At 39.8% G+C, this 14857-nt stretch overlaps 1 pseudogene; it reads right to left on the bottom strand.

Moving 5' to 3' along the window:
- Positions 1–9213: 9213 nt before the first annotated feature.
- On the bottom strand, positions 9214–11260 carry LOC105883056 (polypeptide N-acetylgalactosaminyltransferase 11 pseudogene; annotated as a pseudogene).
- Positions 11261–14857: the final 3597 nt, after the last annotated feature.

Below are 14857 nucleotides of genomic sequence, written 5' to 3'. Positions count from 1 at the left end.
GCTGAATAGCATTCCATTGTGTGTATATACCACATTTTCTTTATCTGTTCATCAGTTGATGAGCACTTAGGTTGTTTTTATGTCTTGGCTCTTGTAAATAATGCTGCAATGAACGTGGACGTGCAGGTATTTTTCAACATATTTCTTTCACTTCTTTCAGATATATTCCCAAAAGTGAGATTGCTGGATCATATGGTAGTTCTATATTTAGTTTTCTGAGGAACCTCCATACTATTTTCCATAATGGCTGTACTCATTTACATCCCCACTAACAATCTGCAAGAGCTCCCTTTTCCCTGAATCCTTGCCAATACACGTTTTCTTTCACCCTTTTCATAAAAGCCATTGTAACAAGTATGAGGTGATTTCTAAACCAAATGTTATGAAACTGGAACCCTTTCTAGGCTACGACAGAAATAATCAACATTCCATTGTGAAGGGATGCTCTCACAATATGAGATATGAGGAATGTTTGAAGAAATTGACATCTGCTGAAGATTAACTGATAAAAATTATCAGGTAATAACCAATCATACAGAAAAGAAAGATTGTACCTGAGGATTAGAGCTAGGGGGGGAAAAGCGGAATGATATTTTAATATGCACAACCCAGATGTTCAGAAATAAAAGATTCATTGACATAAGACAATATTAGGAGGTGAGAAAAATGGATATAAAAACAACTACTTAGATATTATTAAAATCAGAAATACATTCTTCAATTATATGAAATGTTATTGTTTACATGAAATAAAATATAATTGAATAGATGAATAAAAGAATGAACAAGATCAGAAGTAGAGAGCATTAGTGAATTCTCAGTTTTTCTGACTCACCCTCTGAGCGCTCAACAGGAATCAGTAAACATATTATAAATTGCCAATAAGCTGATTAAAATGTTTTATTCGTTAGCACTTTACATTAGTGCTCTCCTGATTATCTGCTTTACTTCTAAAGCTTTCTTTTTCTGAATTGCTCTTTTATTTTATTTTTAATTTAACTCAGGTACTTTATGTATTTTTTCAGTGTCTTTTTTTTTTTTTTTTGAGAGAGTCTCACTTTGTTGCTCAAGCTAGAGTGAGTGCCATGGTGTCAGCCTCTAATTGCTCTTTTAAAATTTTATTTTATTTCAGAATATTATGGGGGTACAAACATTGTGGTTACATAAATTGCTTTTGTACAATTCTTGACCTTAATTTCTCATGCTATGCTTCATTGAGGAATTTGTGAACTTATCAATATATTTATCTCAATTTTATTTCATTCTGTTTTGACTCTTGCAACCTGCATGTCCTCCTTTTGATTGACCCATCCAGCTTCAAAGCTCACCCCCTCTGACCTAGGATTACTTATTAATTTATACCAGTCTTTCTGACCTTAATTGATCGCATTTCTTTGCCAGTTGCTCTGAGCCACTGTCATAACTCAGTATTCTAGAATATTTACAAATAACAAATGTATGTTTTGTAACTTCTCGACACCAAAGAAAAGTCAATAGAAAGACACCAGAGGAAAAAATAAGTGCCATAAAAGAACAGAAAACTTGAATAGATCAACTGGACTTTATAGAAAAATCACAACAGCTTATGTTTGGATATACTTTGTGACATGCAAAATAAAAACCAGGAAAATCTGCTAGATTGCCACTGCCTACTTCTGCTCCAATTGAAAATGATCCTCAAATCCTAAATCTAAAAACTTTCTCAAATGACTTCCCTCTTGACTCCAAAGAAACTAGCTTACAAGCTACTCCAGACATTAACTCTGTTTTCTCGTTTTTTCTATAGAAATGTCTATTATTAAAGACCAGTTTCCTGCATGATTTATGCTTTTCTTTGAAGGCCCATCAGTAATGCTATCTCCTGAAATGAAATACAAATGTTTAATTGAACTGTCATAGTCCCAGAAATGAGAGACTGGTTTAATGGGATCTTTTGCCATGAGGCTACTAACTCAATTTTTCTTTCCATAGTCACCAAATCAGCTTTTAATGTATAAAACTTCTGGGGCAGTTTTACACAGGGGAATGTTGGAGCTCAGAAAATGGTATCCTAAAATATAGTGCTTTGACATGCTGAACTAATTAGCATAATCCTCATAATCTATCTCTCTAACCCTCCCCTTATCTCTCAACACTCTGTCTCTGCCAAAGCACAGGATGAAACTGTTCTCTGAACTTCCCTTATCTACCTTGAAATTGGACTCAACAAAGAGGAAAACAATTGCCTTCAATTCCTTCTCTATAATTATATTCACCACAGAATAAAAAAAAACTCATCATAGAAGAGATTGGAAATTAAGCACCACACCTAGAACACAGATAAACTTTGTCCCAAACCATTATTTCTTCTCTAATGCCATTCAATTTACAAAGAGTATAATTTACAAAATAATTTCTGCCTCTGGGCCCACTGATTTCTCCTTAAAATTCATTTGCTCCTACATTCCTTTCTTCTCTTTTCCTACGAGAAAAGAGTATAAAATCACCTGGACCTCTTTGAGTTATTTTGTAATCATTCTCTCTCCTGCAATTCCCCCACATTATGCATGTTAAAATAAATTTGTATTTCTTTCTCCCATTAATCTATCTATTGTCAGTTCCTTTTCAATAAACCTTCAGAGGATGATGGTGAAAGCTTTCCCTTGTTCCCTAGAGTAGGGGCAGTGACATACTTTTCCCTAACTGACTCTTTTACTTTAGGGGGTAAGGTTCTAATTCTACATTTAGTTTGCCTTTCATATCACAGATCCCCCATTTTATTAATGTGTTGAGGAATTTCTTGGCTCTCAGTGCAATACATCCTCTGCCATATGACTATGGCTACATTGAAGATGGGAGACCCTTCTTCAATGGGAGACCCTCGGCCACACTTGCCTGAAATTTAGCCTGCAACCTGTAGCTGAGTATATATGAGAAAATGAGGCTGAGAACACCTCCTAAGAAGATATTAATACCATATCCTTCTACTGGTAACTGCAGGGAATAGGACCCTTGTCTTGTCTGCACCTCCCTGCACAGAGAGAGAGAATTCCATCACTGAGAGTTAGAAGAGTGGACAAGTGAGCATGTGGCTCAAATGCCACAGGTGGCTACTGCTTTCACCAAGATTTAGTAGTGCTTTTTTTTTGGATTTTTTTGAGTTAGAGTCTTGTTCTGTCACACAGGCTAGAGTGCAGTGGCATGATCATAACTTTCTGCAACCTCAAATGCCTGGGCTATAGCAATCCTCTTCTCTCACTCTCCCAAAGCTGGGACTACAGCTGTGCACCACCACCTCTGGATATTTTAAAATTTGTTTTGTAGAGAAGGGGGTCTTGCTATGTTGCCCAGGCTGGTCCCAAACTCCTGGCCTCAAGCAATCCTCCTGCCTAGGCCTCCCAAATTGCTGGGATTACAAGTGTGAGCCAGTGTGCCCAACTCTTAGTAGATTTTCTTGAATGTATACTTTTTAAAATTCTTTTACTATATGGCATCAGAACAATTAGGCCTTAGGCCTAGAGACTTTAAATAGTTGTTTTTAAAAAGTATTTTCATTAGTTATGTTTGTTTTATTAGGGGCTGGTCTGTGAACCTTCTCAGAGTTCCATAAAAGAAGTGCCTGATGCAAGATTTTCTTGTAAAATTTCACTCTACATTCTGCATATATTTAAGAAAACATCATAGGCATATATATTCTTATATACCAGAGAATTGCAATTTAAGGTTAAACATGACATGTAAAAAGTAAGGAAAAGGATAAGATTGAAGCCATGTTCTTGTATGTTTTTGTTTGTTTTTGTTTATTCTATTATTCCCTAATGCTGAATATGGAATGATTCCAATTCTTAATGTCAGATGGCAAAAATGGCAGATTGGGAAATGGGAAGTGACTGTCTAATGTGAATAGACATCTTTTGGGGTGATGAATATGCTTTAGATCTAGAGTGTGGTGGTAGAAGTACAACATGGATTTCTTTGGGGTGTGACTTTTCTCTCTGATCTTTCATGTTTGCTACATTCTTTCACTGATTCTTTCCCCTTGGGCTTCTTGGTTATGAACTTGGTTATGAACTGGTTAGGAAATTGGTTATGAACTATGCTAGGACTGGTTTATGGCCCTATATTCAAGTCCCCAAGGGTTGTTCCTTGACAGTGCTGGGAAGAGGCACCCTGCTCCTGTATTGCTTTAGGGGCATTTTAGCAGTTTGGGTTACCTCTGACCTTGCCAATGGAGACTAGTGAATTTGGTTCCCTAGCTTCAGCTGCAGCTGGTGGATTGCCCTTATGCGTATGACTCTACTGCCCTCTAATAGCTTGAGATGGAAGGCATTACGTCAAGCTATTAGGTTACACTCTCTGTTGCTGATTGCAGTTTGCATGGAAGAGCCACATATCAAGGTAATCTTGTGTCTATGTGGTAGGTTCTGGTCCCCCAAATGGGGTATACAATGCCTTGATCTTTGGGAGGGGCCTTGCCACTCTCGAGGTGGCTTGGACCCTGTTCTCCCTTAAGCGGGAGTAGGGGCAAGAAGGATCACTGCTGGTGTGCGAAGGCTGGGTATGTGTGCTTCTATGGTTGCTTGACCTGCTGCTGAGCCACTAATATGTTATTCAGAGCTCTTTCCCCATACTTGGAAGGCTGCTTCTGATGGGAGGGGTCAATTGATGCAATTGCTGAGGTCTCTGGCTTGGTTTTTCCTTCCCTGTCCACAAACCCCATACTGGAGGCCACCCAAACCCAAAGGGGAAGCCCTGGAGTTTTGTTCTTATTAGTTGACCTAAGCCAGCCCAGCAGGCAGAATCCACAGGCCGCCAGCTATTTTTCAACACCACAGTCCTGCAGAGTCATGCCAATCACACAGAGAAAGCAGCTTTTCTCACTTCTCCCCCACTCCCATGGAGGAATCTACTGCACCCCACATGAGAGTACTTGGGCTGGGAGAGGTGTGTTGCCCAAAACTGCCATGCACAGCCACGTTTCTGGACTGGGGACCCCAAAGATGGCAGCCACCTGTCCCTGGGGAACTAGCATTAGGGGCAGGCACTCGAGAATCACTGGCCAACACTGATCCAGGGAGCAGAATCAACAGGTCACCGACTATTTTTTAGCACCAAAGTCCTGTTGATTTATGCCAGCCACACGGAGAAAGTGGCTTTTCTGACATTTCCACACCCCCGAGGGCAGAGTCCACTGCACCCAGCACAAAAAGTCTCCATGCTAGGGGAGGGGTGTTGCCCAAAACCACTGCTGTGGTTTTTGCACAACTGTGTCTCTGGGCTGGGAACCCCAAAGATGGAGGCCACCCACCCCTGGAGAGCTAGCGTTGTGGGTGACCACTCAAGAATTGGCAGAAGCCAGTCTGGCAGGCTGAATCAATAGTCCACCAGCTGTCACCTCTGCATCACAGTTCCACAGTCTCACACCTGCCTAGCAAAGGGCCCTGGCCTTTTTGTCCTGTCCTGAGCCAGTCAAATTACCCAGAGTTTCCATGGTCAGAGCACCCTTTTTGGTGTTCACCTCCTGTGCTCTGGTCCTGCTGCCCACCAGAGGCGAGATGCTGTCTCTAAAGATCCTCATGCTGTTGTGGTCACAGGAACTAACCATGCAGACCAGTCCCTCCCCCACTCAGTTCAGTCCCTACACAGAGCACTGGGGACTTCAAAATGTTTCCTGCTATTGTCTCCTCTCCACAGAGCCTGCCGTTCTGTATCACGACTTTGCACCGACTTCAGACACATTCCTGTCTGAGTGGGTGTGGAGTCTCTGAGAGAGCCAGGCATCCTCCCATGGGTCAGACCACACAGCGCTGGCTGGATGGACAGGCGTGGCCCTCCTGCACTGCACTGTCTTCCTTATGGTATTTCTTGCACTCTCCAGTCTTTGTGAATGTATCTCCCTTTCACCCTTTTTCCCGCACTGCGTGTCCCATGCTGTTTCACTGCAGATTCACAGTGCTGTTCTGGGGTGGGGAGTGATCCACTAGCGTGTGGCCGTCCCAGGTTCTTCACCTCCTTCTCTGGGAGCAGTGAGCCTGGAGGCCACAGCTAAGCCACCACTTTCCCTCTCTCGAGAATTTTTCTTACAGATGGATCCTCATTACTTTTTGTTGGTCTGTTCATGCTTTCTATTTCTTCCTGATTCAATCTTAGTAGATAGTATGTGTCTAGGAATTTATCCACTTCTTCTAGGCTTTCTTGTTTGTGTATTGTTGTTCATAATAGTCTTTGAATGATCTTTTGCTTTTCTGGTGGTATCAGTTGAATGTCTCCTTTTTCGTTTCTTATCTTATTTGGGTCTTCTTTATTTTTTCTTTGTTAATCCAGCAACTACTTTATTGATTTTATTCATGTAAAATTTATTTTCATTTCATTTATCTTTTACATTTTTTAGCCTCTATTTCATTTAATTCTGTTGTTATCTTTCTTACTTATTTCTTTCTATTAATTTTGGGTTTGGTTTGCTCTTGCTTTTCTAGTTCCTTGAAGTACACTGTTTATTTGTCATCATTTTACTTTTCTGATGTAGGTGTTTATTGCTACAAATTTTCCTCTCTTAGCATTGCTTTTACTGTATTCCATAGGTTTTGGTACATTCTGTTTCAATTTTCATTAACTTCATTTTTTTTTTCAGTTCTCTCTTAATTTCTTCCTCGATCTCATGGACATTCAGAAGCATATTATTTAATTCACGCATTTGTATCACTTCCAAAGTTTCTTTGGTTATTGATTTCTGATTTTATTCCATTGTGGTCTGAAAAGATACTTTAAAAACATACATTTTTATTATTGCAATCTTTGAAATCTGTTCAGACTGACTTTATGGCATAGCATATGGTAAATTTGTAAAGTATTCTTTATATAAGAAAAGAATTTCTATTCTGTGAGGTGTTCTATACATTTTTGTTAGGTGGTTTTTCCTGATAATAATGCTTAAACAAATCAGCAAGAAAAAAAATAAACCACCCCCTTAAAAAGTGGGCAAAAGACATGAACAAAAGCTTTTCAAACAAAGATAGACAAATGCCCAAACACATAAAAAATGCTCAACATCACTTATCATCAGGGAAATGCAAACTGAAACCACAGTGAGATATCACCTTACCCCTGTTAGAATAGCTTATATTAAAAAGCCTGAAAACAAGTAGTCTTATTAGATAAACAATATCTACTCAGTAGCAAAGCAACTGATTATTTTTAAAACATGGGGGGGGGGACCCAATCCTAGGGATGTGGCGAGAATTTTGGAGGGGAAGGGCATAACTCTAACCCTTCTTAGGAAGAGGCAAAGATATACAATGTAACCAAGATGTTAAAAAAATAAAAAAACCAAACAAACAAAAAAGGAAAAAAAAACTTTTTATCAGGTAATGGGCAGGTGGGAGCGGGAAGGAGGAAAGAGGAGTATGCTTAAATAGCGAGTGTGGTGCACACCACCCGGGGATTTGACACATGGGGGGAGACAGTGGAGGGCAGGGACAATATTTGTAACCCTAACAATATTTGTACCTCCATAATATGATGAAATAAAAGAAAAAAAAATAAAACATTAATACTGGACATCAGACCATGAACGAGGATTTTGTGATTGCATTGTTATGTAATTCCCAGTTTAATCATGGCTGTGCTTTTACCTCATGGCAATTATAGCTGGAAAATGAAAGGCGAACATTTTCCAATATGCCAGCAATTAAACCAAACTGGTAGTTTCTATCAAAAAAGAAAAAAAAACTGAAATCACCTGGAAGTACTTTTAGAATATCTCAAGTTTGTTAGAATGACAATGTTTCTGTTTTCAATGATAGTGTATGAAATCGTCTCCTTATGGTTTATCACAGAATGTAACAGGGCTCTCTGGTTTATAAGAAAGACATTAAAAGTCATTAGTTCCAAAAAAAAAAAAAAAAAAAAAAAGCCTGAAAACAATAGGTGCCAGCATGGATGCAGAGAGAAAAGAACACTTATATGCTGTTGGTGGGACTGCAAATTAGTACAACCTCTATGAAAAACAGTATGGAGATTTCTTTTTTCTTTTTTCTTTTTTTTTTTTTTTTTTTTGAGACAGAGTCTCGCTTTGTTGTCCAGGCTAGAGTGAGTGCCGTGGCGTCAGCCTAGCTCACAGCAACCTCAAACTCCTGGGCTCGAGTGATCCTTCTGCCTCAGCCTCCCGAGTAGCTGGGACTACAGGCATGCGCCACCATGCCCGGCTAATTTTTTTATATATATATCAGTTGGCCAATTAATTTCTTTCTATTTATAGTAGAGACGGGGTCTCGCTCTTGCTCAGGCTGGTTTTGAACTCCTGACCTTGAGCAATCCGCCCGCCTCGGCCTCCCAAGAGCTAGGATTACAGGCGTGAGCCACAGCGCCCGGCCTGGAGATTTCTAAAAGAACTAAATGTAGACCTACTGTTTGATCCATCAATCCCACTACTGGGTATCTACCCAAAGGAAAAGAAGTCATTTTATCTGCCACGAAGAGGAATGAATAATATCTTTTTCAGCAATTTGGATAAAACTTGAGATCATTATCCTAAGTGAATTGCCTAAGGAATGGAAAAACAAACACCACATGTACTCTCTAATAGTGAGGAACTAATTTAGGGGCATACATGTGCACAGAGGGAAGTAAAAGTCATTGGAAATGAAGCAGCAGGGAGGGGAGGAGGTGGGGAGAGAAAACCTACCTAATGGGTTCAATGAACACTATTCAGGTCATGGACACACTTGTAGCCCTGACTCAAGCATTACAAAAGCTATCCATGCAACAGAAACATTTGTACCCCCTAGTATTTTGAAATTAGAAAACAAAGCAAAACAGAAAGACTCAAATTTTTTTGAGATTTTAATATAGCTCAGAAAACAATAGATCAAGTAGAGAAAAATCAGTATGAGAGTTGATTATTTTTTTTAAATAATCAAGAGGATCCTTTATTTTCAATATAGATAGTATCATAATTCATCAAAATAATTTATAATAGTCAACTGCCTCTTAAATATTGCCTTATAAATGATGCCTTTCTGAAGCTAAAAGTAATGTGGATTCAGTTGTTTTAAATTATCTATTTAGAACATATTCAATAAATGATAGAAGTAAAAAAAAAATTGTCTCCTATGAAGTCTTCTAAGAAAAGAAATCACAAGTTCCTGATCATATAAAAACCATTCCATCATTAAAGGAAATTTTAAAAGAGGCATAAATTTGAATAGAAATGTCCATTTCTTGGGTTTTGTCCTTCTGTACAAACCCAAGTCTTTAAAATTATATTCTGGTTCCCCTCTATAATCAAGAAATTCTTTACTAGCAGCTCAGACATGATCGTAGTGAAACACACTTCTTCACCTGTGGTCTCTCAGATCTGCCAACATGCCCAGGCATCTCCAGGACAGGGAGATGGTCATCCTTTCCACGCTGGCTTGCAGAGGAAGCAAAGCCCAGTGGACCACCATTCCAGCCATGGCGCCCACCTTAGCCTTCTAAATGCCACTGCTGGGAGGAGGAGCCATCGCAGATTGCCATAGCAACAGAGCCTTTTTGACCCAGTGGATCCACCGCTCTCAGGCACTGTCCAACTGACACCTGGTATAGCCGATTATTTTTCCCCAAGGTCCACTGCTGGGACCCTCCTGACCCGTGGCACTTCATGAGTCGTGGTGGGTCTGACGAGCGAGTGTCCGACATATCTAGACACAGGAGGTTATTTAAAACCAATTCATGCTCTTCATTATAAATCCAGATCTGATTTGGGTCACCATAGTCACAGGCCTTCAGCACTACTAGGCTTCCCTTCTGACTTGGACGTCCCTGGGCCACCAAACACTTGTTGGTCTGGAGGTGATAGAGACTTCCACGTTGAAGGACTTTGGGGCGTTTCAGCCCTCTGTTGATAAAAATGGGTTGCTGGGGTTTGGCATGGGGCCCAGATATCTGCATTTCTGGGTAAATATTATCCAAATACCATTTAAATGATTTGCAACCCAACTTCTTCCTTAATTCAACACGCTCACTGATATTTCCATAGCTTTTGGTCTTGAGATCAGGTCTTAAGGAAAAATACTGCTCCTTGTATTCATCCAACCAGACGTGTGCCAGCCTCAAAGAGTTGTGTGTCACGGTGTCCTGGCCTTCAGGAGATCCATATGGTCGTCTTTTTCGGAAAATGTGTCCCACTCTGGAGCAAGGGATGATGAAGAGCTTACCTCCACACATCCAGATCCGAAATGATATTTCCAAATTTTCTCCTCCCCAGATATCCATGCCACTGTCGTACTGCCCAAGGTCATGGAAAAACTGTCTGCTCATGGCAAATAATCCTGCAGCCATTGTAGGTGACTTTATGGGGGCAGTGGCTCCTTCTGCTCCTCCTAGCTCAGAAAGGGGAACAAGGTCCCATTTGAAGTGCAGCCCCCAGCTGAACCCTCCACGGACAACAGGGGACGAGCTGCAGGCGAGGGTGTCAGCACTAGTGCTGTCGATCACTGGGCACACCACGGCCTGCCTGTCCTCGCGGATGGCGGCCAGCAAGGGCTGCAGCCACACCACGTGCACTTCACAGTGGCCGTCCAGGAACTCGAGCACTTCTCCTGGCGCATGGGCTGCTCCTATCATCCTTCCTCGAATCAACCCCTCACGCTTTGTATTTCTTATTGTTTTAATTCTTCCAGGGAGGTGTTTAGGAACACATTCATCTAGTTCTCCTTTCAAATCATCAAAGCCACTGTCATCGTCCACGAGGGTGATTTCATGAAGCTGTGCAGGAGTGTGGTCGGTGACACTGCACGGGCCGGAGCGGCGGAAACGCGTCGTTGTGGAAGCAGGTGACGGCCCCAGCGACTGGCAGGCCAGCCGGGAGGGCTGCTCCGCACCCGCGGCGTCCCGGGTGTCCGCACACCTCTAGGGCGGCCAAGCGGTCGCCGATAAGCATGTCAAAGGCGTGTCTCTGACAGCCCAGGTCTCGCAGCTCCTGACCGCGTTCATCGAAAGTCATGCCTAGTTCAGGAGAGGATTTCGGACGGCCGTTTTCTGGATCTTCAATATGACCGTCTATCACACCATCACTTCTGTTTCCTTTGAGCTGTGGCTCTAATATCGATGTGGACCACGAGCAAACCGGGGATAGACTTTCTTGGGAAATGGCCCACGGGGCCCAGCCCCCTTGATGGGCACTTTCTTAAGTGGCTGAGTCACTTCACTGAAGCTGAAATAAACGAAAAGTAAAACTGCCCAGGTCGCGGATGTAGAGGCACCCATAACAGAAACATCCAACTGCGGCACTGCCCATCATAGACCTGGCACAGCCGAAGGGCCACCTTCAATCTCCGCGCCGCGCGCAGCCCGGGAGCGCGGTGGCACCGTCCCGCACAGCCCCAGTGCGGGCCGCAGGAACGCGCGGGCGAGAGTTGATTATTTTAAGCAACAAAAGTAACAAGAATCATGTACTGAATCTTGCACCTCCAAATAGTATATATATATATATTTTCAAGTATACATAAAACATTTTATTAAATTGACCTCAGGCAAAGTCACAGATGAAATGTCAACAAGTTTTTAAGTATTTATATGACACATACCTGACTATAATGCAACAAAATTGAAAAATTAATTAAAAGAAAATGCATTGCCCCTCAAATATATACGTATATATAATATATATATACAAAAGAGTTTTATTCAGAAGATTAGACTGTACTTATCATACATAACTCAATCCTGTGCCACTTCTGCTCCCAACACATACACATCATGAAGAAAAAACATCATACACCAGCATACATAGCCAAGTATAAAACCAAGAAAGGATATCCACTAATTGTTAACGTTAGAGGGAATTCTGTGAATAGATGCTTGTAGGAACTATAAAAAATATGGGTTTAGGGAGGAATCAAAATGAGACAAAGGCCTTAAGAATAGGGAGTGAAATTTATCTACATAGTACAGGAAATTTCTGCTATAATAATTACTATAGATTGTAAAGAAACTGCTAAAAAATAAAAACAAGTTGTGATGGAACTTCAGATCTCCCTAGGCTTCAGCAGAAGCAATCACAAACCCATCCTGAGGGGTGATCTCACAATCTAGAAAAGGAGTAATGTTGGTAGAAATCAACACCTGCTAAAGATTAACTCATGAAAACCACATGAGGAAATAACCAACTATACCCAATAAGATTTGCACCCCAGTATTATAGATATAGAAAAAGAGTTAAAATGAGGTTTTAAAATAAACATGATTCAAATATTCAGAGATGAAAATAATAGTTAATATAAGCATGGAATGGGATGAAAAGCAGGGATAGAAAAAACATTTAGAAATTCTAGAAATTATAAATATATGTTCCAGTTATATAAAATATAGTTTATTACATGAAAAAAGGAACTAAATGGATGAATACAAGAATGAACAAGATTAACAGTAGAGAAAATTAGTAAATTTTCTTTTTATTTGATTGAACTTTGACCAATTGAGCCCACAGTAGAAATTATCAAAAAAGCCTCCAAATAGTTCCAGTAAACTGATTAAAACATAAAAATTGTTATTCGTTAACACCTTACATTAAAGTCCTTCTGATTATTTGCTTTACTTTTAATGCTCTCTTTTTTCTAATTGTTTTCCTGGCCTTAGCCACACATCCTCGTTTCATTGATGTATTTGTGAACTGATTCAACGTGCTTATTTCAATTTTTCCTTCTTTCTATCTTGACTCTTGCAAACTGCATGTCGTTTTGATTGATCAATCCAGCTGCCAAGTTCACCTTCTTTGACCTAGGATTGCTCATTAATTTTTGCCAGCTTATCTGACCTTCTGTGATCTCATTTCTTTGCCAGTCACTCTTAGCCAGTCATCATGACTCAGGATTCCAGAATTTTTACAGAATACAAATTTACCCTTTGTAACTCTTCCATACCAAAGAAGTCTATAGAAAAATTCCACAAGAAAAAAAATTAGTGCAGAACATAACAAAAAACCTTATAGGATCATAAACCAAAAAAGCTATTGATCAGAGTATAACTTAGAAATTCAGAATGAAATTAATTGTACATTTTTATATGCTTTGGGTTGTTAAAAATTAATTTTCATTGCAGGTAAGGCACTGAATAACTGGCCACTCCATATTTAGTTTGGTGGGTGTATGAACAGAGTGGCGATGGTTGACAGATATATATGGGTCCAATAGACTCGCTCTAAACAAGACTGAGCTAGCTACTACAGAAACCAAAAATCCAACCTGCTCATGTGTCAATTCTGACTAAACTTTTGGACATTAGGAAGTGACCACCAGTGGGTCTGCATACATAATGGGCCAACTCTATGCTCACTTTTGTCAGAATTTCCATATGCTCCCATCTTCAAGAACTTCCATTTTTAAAAGAAGTCCATGCCTCTTACTTATCTGAGTTGTACCACCATGCAGTCCCCAAGGGTACAATAACACTTGAGATGCTAATGAGTGAGAAACTAGAAATATTGTCTTCTTTACCAGTTTTCAACTTATGAAAGGTAGAATTTTTAAAATAGTTATTTTAGAAAACATCAGGCATAGTGGCTCATGCCTATAATCCCAACACTTTGGGAGGCTAAAGCAGGATCATCAAGTGAGGCCAGGAGATTGAGATCAATTTGTGGAATATAGCAAGACCTTGTTTCTATAAGAAAACAATAAAAAATTAGCAGGGTATGATGGTGTCCACCTGTAGTCCTAGTTAATTGAGAGGCTGAGACCATAGAAGGCTTGAGACCAGGAGTTCAAGGCTGCAATGAGCTATTATCACACCACTGCATTTCAGCCTGGGTGACATTGCAAGACTCTGTTTCTAAAATGAAAATAAAAACAAAACCCCCAGAAAGAAAACCTTTCAGTGATGGGTTGAAACTAAGAGGAAATATTAATAGAATGGAGAGAGTCTTGGGGCTCATCGCAGCATGGTGGAAATATTTATATGGTCAGTAAGAAATGGGATTTAAAAGGAAATGAATATGGTTAAAACAAATGTCTTAACACTATTGGGTTGGATGGACCAATGGCACTCTTTGAAACTCCCCACATCTTAAAGAGCCCCAAACAAATCTACTCTATTTATTACAGTTTGGAATAATTTAAAAAGCAGAAATTTGGAGATAACAATGAAAAAGCTTAATAAAAATTGCTTCGGACAATGTTTAGGTGTGCTAATCAAGATAAAAATTGAGAAAAACACAAGAGTCTCTTTGTTTAACTCATTACTGGAGACCCCAAACATTATGTACATGAGAAGGTGAAATTGTCAGGAAATGATAAAGAGAAATTCCTGGGATTCCTTAACATGGGAGCACCATGCACTATGATACCAAGGTACACTGGCAAAGCCCTGACTGGTGCTGCAATTAGATTGAGAGAACATCAAAATGTAAGTGTTGATAGGATTATGAAAATTAGAGTGATTAAACAGACTTTAGGTAAAGAAGTTGTGTCTCCTTTCCCCAAATGTTGTGTAAGATGAATATTATGTCTGGCTGGGGAACACTTCTCCTACAAAATATTGTAATACAAAACCTGTTGATAAAGTCCTAATGGAAGCATAGTTAGAAAAGTAAGGGTTGATCAGATTTAGATAAAAGTTCATAGGAAAGTCATATATTTGAACATGCTTTGTGTGAAGTGGTTGAATCTCTTTTATCTGACATGGTTGCTTTTGCACTACAATGGCAGAGTTGAGTAGCTGCAAGAGTCCATAATGCTTGCAAATTCTAAAATATCTACTTTACAGAAAATCTCTCCTGATTCCTGCTCTGTAGTAAAGAGGTTAATTTTTACTATAAATTATATATGAATCAGTATAATTTTAATTCAAAATGTGCAGCTTCATAGTGAAATGGATTATTTATGTGTAATTATGTGAATAA

This window comes from Microcebus murinus, chromosome 26, assembly GCF_040939455.1.
Source record: "Microcebus murinus isolate Inina chromosome 26, M.murinus_Inina_mat1.0, whole genome shotgun sequence".
Classification (NCBI taxonomy): domain Eukaryota; kingdom Metazoa; phylum Chordata; class Mammalia; order Primates; family Cheirogaleidae; genus Microcebus; species Microcebus murinus.
Note: the sequence above shows the minus strand (reverse complement) of the source record. Positions and strands in the feature narration are given on the sequence as shown.